Source organism: Carcharodon carcharias, chromosome 5 (assembly GCF_017639515.1).
Source record: "Carcharodon carcharias isolate sCarCar2 chromosome 5, sCarCar2.pri, whole genome shotgun sequence".
Classification (NCBI taxonomy): Eukaryota; Metazoa; Chordata; class Chondrichthyes; order Lamniformes; family Lamnidae; genus Carcharodon; species Carcharodon carcharias.
The window spans coordinates 23917761-23925899 of record NC_054471.1 but is presented as its reverse complement, the minus strand read 5'-3'; positions in this window follow the sequence as shown (position 1 = coordinate 23925899).

The window sequence follows — 8139 nt, the reverse complement described above, 5'->3', positions numbered from 1 at the left end:
GCTGTGAGGAATGTTACTGTGACCCTCGCTGATCAGTGTGCTCTAAGGAATGGTACGGTAACCCTCGCTCATCAGTGTACTGTTAGGAATGTGACTGTGACCCTCGCTGATCAGTGTGCTGTCAGGAATGGTACTGTAACCCTCGCTGATCACAGTGCTGTCAGGAATGTTACTGTGAACCTCGCTGATCAGTTTGCTGTCAGGAATGGTACTGTGAACCTCGCTGATCAGTTTGCTGTCAGGAATGGTACTGTGAACCTCGCTGATCATTGTGCTGTCAGGAATGGTACTGTGAACCTCGCTGATCAGAGTGCTGTCAGGAATGGTACTGTGACCCTCGCTAATCAGTGTGCTGTCAGGAATGGTACTGTAACCCTCGCTGATCAGTGTGCTTTCACGAATGATACTGTGACCCTCGCTGATCAGTTTGCTGTCAGGAATGTTACTGTGTCCCTCGCTGATCAGTGTGGTGTCAGGAATGTTACTGTGACGCTCGCTGATCAGTGTGCTGTCAGGTATGGTACTGGGACCCTCGCTGATCAGTGTACTGTCAGGAATGTTACTGTGACCCTCGCTGATCATTGTGCTGTCAGTAATGGTACTGTGACCCTCGCTGATCAGTGTGCTGTCAGGAATGTTACTGTGAACCTCGCTGATCAGTGTGTTGTCACGAATGGTACTGTGAACCTCGCTGATCAGTGTGCTGTCAGCAATGCTACTGTGACCCTCGCTGATCAGTGTGCTGTCAGCAATGCTACTGTGACCCTCGCTGATCAGTGTGCTGTCAGGAATGGTACTGTGACCCTCGCTGATCAGTGTGCTGTCAGCAATGCTACTGTGACCCTCGCTGATCAGTGTGCTGTCAGCAATGCTACTGTGACCCTCGCTGATCAGTGTGCTGTCAGGAATGGTCCTGTGAACCTCACTGATCAGTGTGCTGTCAGGAATGGTACTGTGACCTTCGCTGAACAGTGTGTTGCAGGAATGGTACTGTGACCCTCGCTGATCAGTGTGCTTTCAGGAATGGTACTGTGACCCTCGCTGATCAGTGTGTCGTAGGAATGGTTCTGTGACTCTCGCTGATCATTGTGCTGCAGGAATTGTACTGTGACCCTCGCTGATCAGTGTGCTGTCAGTAATGGTACTGTGACCCTCGGTGATCAGAGTGCTGTCAGGAAAGGTACTGTGACTTTCGCTGAACAGTGTGTTGCAGGAATGGTACTGTGACCCTCGCTGATCAGTGTGCTGTCAGGAATGGTACTGTGACCTTCGCTGAACAGTGTGTTGCAGGAATGGTACTGTGACCCTCGCTGATCAGTGTGGTGTGAGGAATGGTACTGTGACCCTCGCTGATCAGTGTTCTGTCAGGAATGTTACTGTGAGCCTCTCTGATCAGTGTGCTGTCAGGAATGGTACTGTGACCCTCGCTAATCAGTGTGCTGTCAGGAATTTTACTGAGACCCTCGCTGATTAGTGTGCTGTCAGGAATGTTACTGAGACCCTCGCTGATCAGTGTGTTCCAGGAATAGTACTGAGACACTCGCTGATCAGTGTGCTATCAGGATTTTTGCTCTGACCCTCGCTGATCAGTGTGCTGTCAGGAATGGTACTGCGAACCTCGCTCATCAGTGTACTGTCAGGAATGTGACTGTGACACTCGCTGATCAGTGTGCTGTCAGGAATGGTACTGAGACCCTCGCTGATCAGTGTGCTGTCAGGAATGTTACTGTGACCCTCGCTGATCAGTGTGTTGCAGGAATAGTACTGAGACACTCGCTGATCAGTGTGCTCTCAGGAATGTTACTGTGAACCTCGCTTATCAGTGTGTTGCAGGAATAGTACGGAGATACTCGCTGATCAGTGTGCTATCAGGAATGTTGCTGTGACCCTCGCTGATCAGTGTGGTGTCAGGAATGATACTGTGACGCTCGCTGATCAGTGTGCTGTCAGGTATGGTACTGGGACCTTCGCTGATCACTGTACTGTCAGGAATGTTACTGTGACACTCGCTGATCATTGTGCTTTCAGGAATGGTACTGTGACCCTCGCTGATCACAGTGCTGTCAGGAATGTTACTGTTAACCTCGCTGATCAGTGTGCTGTCAGGAATGGTACTGTGACTCTCGCCGATCAGTGTGCTGTCATTAATGGTACTGTGACCTTCGGTGAACAGTGTGTTGCAGGAATGGTACTGTGACCCTCGCTGATCAGTGTGCTTTCAGGAATGGTACTGTGACCCTCGATGATCAGTGTGCTCTCAGGAATGTTACTGTGAGCCTCGCTGATCAGTGTGCTGTCAGGAAAGGTACTGTGACCTTCGCTGAACAGTGTGTTGCAGGAATGGTACTGTGACCCTCGGTGATCAGAGTGCTGTCAGGAAAGGTACTGTGACCTTCGCTGAACAGTGTGTTGCAGGAATGGGACTGTGACCCTCGCTGATCAGTATGCTGTCAGGAATGGTACTGTGACCTTCGCTGAACAGTGTGTTGCAGGAATGGTACTGTGACACTCGCTGATCAGTGTGGTGTGAGGAATGGTACTGTTTCACTCGCTGATCAGTGTGCTGTCAGGAATGTTAATGTGAGCCTCTCTGATCAGTGTGCTGTCAGGAATGGTACTGTAACCCTCGCTAATCAGTGTGCTGTCAGGAATGGTACTGTGACCCTCGCTGATGAGTGAGCTGTCAGGAATGGTACTGTGAACCTCGCTGATCAGTTTGCTGATAGGAATGGTACTGTGACCCTCGCTGATCAGTGTGCTGTCAGGAATGGTCCTGTGAACCTCACTGATCAGGTTTCTGTCAGGAATGGTACTTTGACCCTTGCTGATCTGTATGCTGTCAGGAATGGTACTGAGACCCTCGCTGATCAGTGTGCTGTCAGGAATGTTACTGTGACCCTCGCTGATCAGTGTGCTGTCAGGAATGGTACTGGGACCCTCGCTCCTCAGTGTACTGTCAGGAATGTGACTGTGACCCTCGCTGATCACAGTGCTGTCAGGAATGTTACTGTGAACCTCGCTGATCAGTTTGCTGTCAGGAATGGTACTGTGAACCTCACTGATCAGTGTGTTGTCAGGAATGGTACTGTGACACTCGCTGATCAGTGTGCTGTCAGGAATGTTACTTTGAACCTCGCAGATCAGTGTTCTGTCAAGAATGGTACTGTGACCCTCGCTGATCAGTGTGTTGTAGGAATGGTACTGTGACACTCGCTGATCAGTGTGCTGCAGGAATGGTACTGTGAGCCTCGCTGATCAGTGTGCTGTCAGAAATGGTACTGTAACCCTCGCTAATCATTGTGCTGTCAGGAATGGTACTGTGACCCTCAGTGATCAGTGTGCTGTCAGGAATGTTACTGTAATCCTCGCAGATCAGTGTGCTGTCAGGAATGGTACTGTGACGCTTGCTGATCAGTGTGCTGTCAGGAATGGTACTGGGCCCCTCGCTGATCAGTGTACTGTCAGGAATGTTACTGTGACCCTCGCTGATCATTGTGCTGTCAGGAATGATACTGTGACCCTCGCTGATCATTGTGCTGTCAGGAATGGTACTGTGACCCTCGCTGATCACAGTGCTGTCAGGAATGTTAATGTGAACCTCGCTGATCAGTGTGTTGTCAGGAATGGTACTGTGACCCTCGCTGATCAGTGTGTTGCAGGAATGGTACTGTGACCCTCGCTGATCAGTGTGCTTTCAGGAATGGTACTGTGACCCTCGATGATCAGTGTGCTCTCAGGAATGTTACTGTGAGCCTCGCTGATCAGTGTGCTGTCAGGAAAGGTACTGTGACCTTCGCTGAACAGTGTGTTGCAGGAATGGTACTGTGACCCTCGGTGATCAGAGTGCTGTCAGGAAAGGTACTGTGACCTTCGCTGAACAGTGTGTTGCAGGAATGGTACTGTGACACTCGCTGATCAGTGTGCTGTCAGGAATGTTAATGTGAGCCTCTCTGATCAGTGTGCTGTCAGGAATGGTACTGTAACCCTCGCTAATCAGTGTGCTGTCAGGAATGGTACTGTGACCCTCGCTGATGAGTGAGCTGTCAGGAATGGTATTGTGAACCTCGCTGATCAGTTTGCTGATAGGAATGGTACTGTGACCCTCGCTGATCAGTGTGCTGTCAGGAATGGTCCTGTGAACCTCACTGATCAGGTTTCTGTCAGGAATGGTACTTTGACCCTCGCTGATCTGTATGCTGTTAGGAATGGTACTGTGACCCTCGCTAATCAGTGTGCTGTCAGGAATGGTACTGAGACCCTCGCTGATCAGTGTGCTGTCAGGAATGTTACTGTGACCCTCGCTGATCAGTGTGCTGTCAGGAATGGTACTGGGACCCTCGCTCCTCAGTGTACTGTCAGGAATGTGACTGTGACTCTCGCTGATCACAGTGCTGTCAGGAATGTTACTGTGAACCTCGCTGATCAGTTTGCTGTCAGGAATGGTACTGTGAACCTCACTGATCAGTGTGTTGTCAGGAATGGTACTGTGACACTCGCTGATCAGTGTGCTGTCAGAAATGTTACTTTGAACCTCGCAGATCAGTGTGCTGTCAAGAATGGTACTGTGACCCTCGCTGATCAGTGTGTTGTAGGAATGGTACTGTGACACTCGCTGATCAGTGTGCTGCAGGAATGGTACTGTGAGCCTCGCTGATCAGTGTGCTGTCAGAAATGGTACTGTAACCCTCGCTAATCATTGTGCTGTCAGGAATGGTACTGTGACCCTCAGTGATCAGTGTGCTGTCAGGAATGTTACTGTAATCCTCGCAGATCAGTGTGCTGTCAGGAATGGTACTGTGACGCTCGCTGATCAGTGTGCTGTCAGGAATGGTACTGGGCCCCTCGCTGATCAGTGTACTGTCAGGAATGTTACTGTGACCCTCGCTGATCATTGTGCTGTCAGGAATGATACTGTGACCCTCGCTGATCATTGTGCTGTCAGGAATGGTACTGTGACCCTCGCTGATCACAGTGCTGTCAGGAATGTTAATGTGAACCTCGCTGATCAGTGTGTTGTCAGGAATGGTACTGTGACCCTCGCTGATCAGTGTGCCGTCAGGAATGGTACTATGACCCTCGCTGATCAGTGTGCTGTCATTAATGATACTTTGACCTTCGCTGAACAGTGTGTTGCAGGAATGGTTTTGTGACCCTCGCTGATCAGTGTGCTGTCATAAATGTTACTGTGACCTTCGCTGATCAGTGTGCTGTCAGGAATGGTACTGAGACCCTCGCTGATCAGTGTGTGGTAGGAATGGTACTGTGACCCTCGCTGATCAGTGTGCTGTCAGGAATGTTACTCTGAGCCTCGCTGATCAGTGTGCTGTCAGGAATGGTACTGTGACCCTCGCTAATGAGTGTGCTGTCAGGAATGTTACTGTGAGCCTCGCTGATCAGTGTACTGTCAGGAATGTTACTGGAGCCCTCGCTGATCAGTGTGTTGTAGGAATGGTACTGTGACCCTCGCTGATCAGTGTGCTGCCAGGAATGTTACTGTGACCCTCGCTGATCAGTGTGCTGCCGAAATGGTACTGTGACCCTCGCTGATCAGTGTGTTGTCAGGAATGGTACGGTGACGCTCGCTGATCAGTGTGCTGTCAGCAATTGTACTGTTTCCCTCGCTGATCAGTGTGCTGTCAGGAATGGTACTGTGACCCTCGTTGATCAGTGTGCTGCAGGAATGGTACTGGGATCCTCGCTAATCAGTGTGCTATCAGGAATGGTACTGTGACCCTCGCTGATCAGTGTGCTGTCAGGACTGGTACTGTGAGCCTCGCAGATCAGTGTGTTGTAGGAATGTTACTGTGACCCTCGCTGATCAGTGTGCTGTCAGGAATGGTACTGTGACCCTCGCTGATCAGTGTGCTGTCAGGAATGGTACTGTGATCTTCGCTGATCAGTGTGCTGTCAGCAATGGTACTGTGACCCTCGCTGATCAGTGTGTTGTAGGAATGGTACTGTGAACCTCGCTTATCAGTGTGTTGTAGGAATGGTACTGTGAACCTCGCTGATCAGTTTGCTGTCAGGAATGGTGATGTGAACCTCGCTGATCATTGTGCTGTCAGGAATGGTACTGTGAACCTCGCTGATCAGTGTGCTGTCAGGAATGGTACTGTAACCCTCGCTGATCAGTGTGCTGTCAGGAATGGTACTGTGACCCTCGCTGATCAGTGTGTTGTAGGAATGGTACTGTGAACCTCGCTGATCAGTGTGTTGTAGGAATGGTACTGTGACCCTCGTTGATCAGTGTGCTGTCAGCAATGCTACTGTGACGCTCGCTGATCAGTGTGCTGTCAGCAATGCTACTGTGACCCTCGCTGATCAGTTTGCTGTCAGGAATGGTACTGTGAACCTCACTGATCAGTTTGCTGTCAGGAATGGTACTGTAACCCTCGCTGATCAGTGTGCTGTCAGGAATGGTACTGTAACCCTCGCTGATCAGTGTGCTGTCACGAATGATACTGTGACCCTCGGTGATCAGTTTGCTGTCAGGAATGTTACTGTGTCCCTCGCTGATCAGTGTTCTGTCACGAATGATACTGTGACCCTCGCTGATCAGTTTGCTGTCAGGAATGTTACTGTGACCCTCGCTGATCAGTGTGGTGTCAGGAATGTCACTGTGACGCTCGCTGATCAGTGTGCTGTCAGGTATGGTACTGGGACCCTCGCTGATCAGTGTACTGTCAGGAATGTGACTGTGACCCTCGCTGATCATTGTGCTCTCAGTAATGGTACTGTGACCCTCGCTGATCACAGTGCTGTCAGGAATGTTACTGTGAACCTCGCTGATCAGTGTGTTGTCACGAATGGTACTGTGAACCTCGCTGATCAGTGTGCTGTCAGCAATGCTACTGTGACCCTCGCTGATCAGTGTGCTGTCAGCAATGCTACTGTGACCCTCGCTGATCAGTGTGCTGTCAGGAATGGTACTGTGACCCTCGCTGATCAGTGTGCTGTCAGCAATGCTACTGTGACTCTCGCTGATCAGCTTGCTGTCAGGAATGGTACTGTGACCATCGCTGATCAGTGCGCTGTGAGGAATGTTACTGTGACCCTCGCTGATCAGTGTGCTCTAAGGAATGGTACGGTAACCCTCGCTCATCAGTGTACTGTTAGGAATGTGACTGTGACCCTCGCTGATCAGTGTGCTGTCAGGAATGGTACTGTAACCCTCGCTGATCACAGTGCTGTCAGGAATGTTACTGTGAACCTCGCTGATCAGTTTGCTGTCAGGAATGGTACTGTGAACCTCGCTGATCAGTTTGCTGTCAGGAATGGTACTGTGAACCTCGCTGATCATTGTGCTGTCAGGAATGGTACTGTGAACCTCGCTGATCAGAGTGCTGTCAGGAATGGTACTGTGACCCTCGCTAATCAGTGTGCTGTCAGGAATGGTACTGTAACCCTCGCTGATCAGTGTGCTTTCACGAATGATACTGTGACCCTCGCTGATCAGTTTGCTGTCAGGAATGTTACTGTGTCCCTCGCTGATCAGTGTGGTGTCAGGAATGTTACTGTGACGCTCGCTGATCAGTGTGCTGTCAGGTATGGTACTGGGACCCTCGCTGATCAGTGTACTGTCAGGAATGTTACTGTGACCCTCGCTGATCATTGTGCTGTCAGTAATGGTACTGTGACCCTCGCTGATCAGTGTGCTGTCAGGAATGTTACTGTGAACCTCGCTGATCAGTGTGTTGTCACGAATGGTACTGTGAACCTCGCTGATCAGTGTGCTGTCAGCAATGCTACTGTGACCCTCGCTGATCAGTGTGCTGTCAGCAATGCTACTGTGACCCTCGCTGATCAGTGTGCTGTCAGGAATGGTACTGTGACCCTCGCTGATCAGTGTGCTGTCAGCAATGCTACTGTGACCCTCGCTGATCAGTGTGCTGTCAGCAATGCTACTGTGACCCTCGCTGATCAGTGTGCTGTCAGGAATGGTCCTGTGAACCTCACTGATCAGTGTGCTGTCAGGAATGGTACTGTGACCTTCGCTGAACAGTGTGTTGCAGGAATGGTACTGTGACCCTCGCTGATCAGTGTGCTTTCAGGAATGGTACTGTGACCCTCGCTGATCAGTGTGTCGTAGGAATGGTTCTGTGACTCTCGCTGATCATTGTGCTGCAGGAATTGTACTGT